Below are 1,020 nucleotides of genomic sequence, written 5' to 3' on the forward strand. Positions count from 1 at the left end.
CTTATGTGCATATTAATAGCAGCAGGTAATTGTCATGGTAAACAGCGCCAGGCTTGTGCATTCCTATCACGTCCCTTGCAATGTCTTGTGCAGGTGTAGTTGGATTCCTTGCAGCACATAAGCAGAGCATGTTCTCTATGCCAGTCCTGTTTATGGTAAGAGCACAGTGCACGGTATGTATATATATATATATATATATATATGTATATATATATATATATATATATATATATATATATATATATATACATATATATATACATATATATATATATATATATATATATATATATATATATATGTATATATATATATATATATATATAGATATATATACACACACACACACATATATATATATATATATATATATATATATATATATATATATATATATATGTATATATATATATATATATATATATATACATATATATATATATATATATATATATATATATATATATTTGTGTGTGTGCAGGACATAATTGTATCCTGATAAAGACAAACCCCCACTGGTCTCCCCTCTTGTTGCTTTGTCTTGCTCCTTTGGGCTCTAGGAGAATTAGCCTGAGTCACTGCTCACGTCACTTGTTCTTCCCCAGCTATTGGCATGGGGATGGGAGGGAGAAGCTCTACTTATTATTAGCACTAGAGAGACAGTGTGTAAAAAGCTGAGGCTGGATCCCTGACACAGTCAGTGCAGAGCAATCCATCCATCTGTGTATGTATCAGCTGAAATCACTGCAGACTCCCAGGTAGGAGCTTTCCCCTTGCACTGCTCTCCTCATCTCTGCTGGTGCTGATCATCTGGTGACTGTGGATTACATAGGAGAGCTATGCAGGACTGATCTGCTACTGGCTGATGAGACAAGAGCTGCTGTATGTAAATACAGATGCATATCAGAGCTCAGTGTAGATTCAGGTGCTGATATAACCATCCATAGAAGCAGCAGATGAGTGATGCTATGGAGTAGCTGGGAAATATGGTGAGTCCATTACTACAGCAGAGACTGGACG

The 1,020-nt window shown here is 35.3% G+C and overlaps 1 protein-coding gene across 4 annotated transcripts in view; it reads left to right on the forward strand.

The window, feature by feature from the left end:
- The first annotated feature begins 614 nt into the window (after positions 1–614).
- Positions 615–1,020, forward strand: part of NTRK2 (neurotrophic receptor tyrosine kinase 2) — a 240,212-nt gene continuing 239,806 nt past the window's right edge. For 2 of the 4 annotated variants that reach the window (XM_075828669.1, XM_075828691.1), the window contains exon 1: positions 617–989. The gene's annotated coding sequence lies outside the window, so the exon portion shown is untranslated. Of the gene's footprint in view, positions 990–1,020 lie in introns of all 4 variants that reach the window. The other 2 variants (XM_075828697.1, XM_075828677.1) reach the window with 2 other exon arrangements.

This window comes from Rhinoderma darwinii, chromosome 1 (assembly GCF_050947455.1).
Source record: "Rhinoderma darwinii isolate aRhiDar2 chromosome 1, aRhiDar2.hap1, whole genome shotgun sequence".
NCBI lineage: Eukaryota > Metazoa > Chordata > Amphibia > Anura > Rhinodermatidae > Rhinoderma > Rhinoderma darwinii.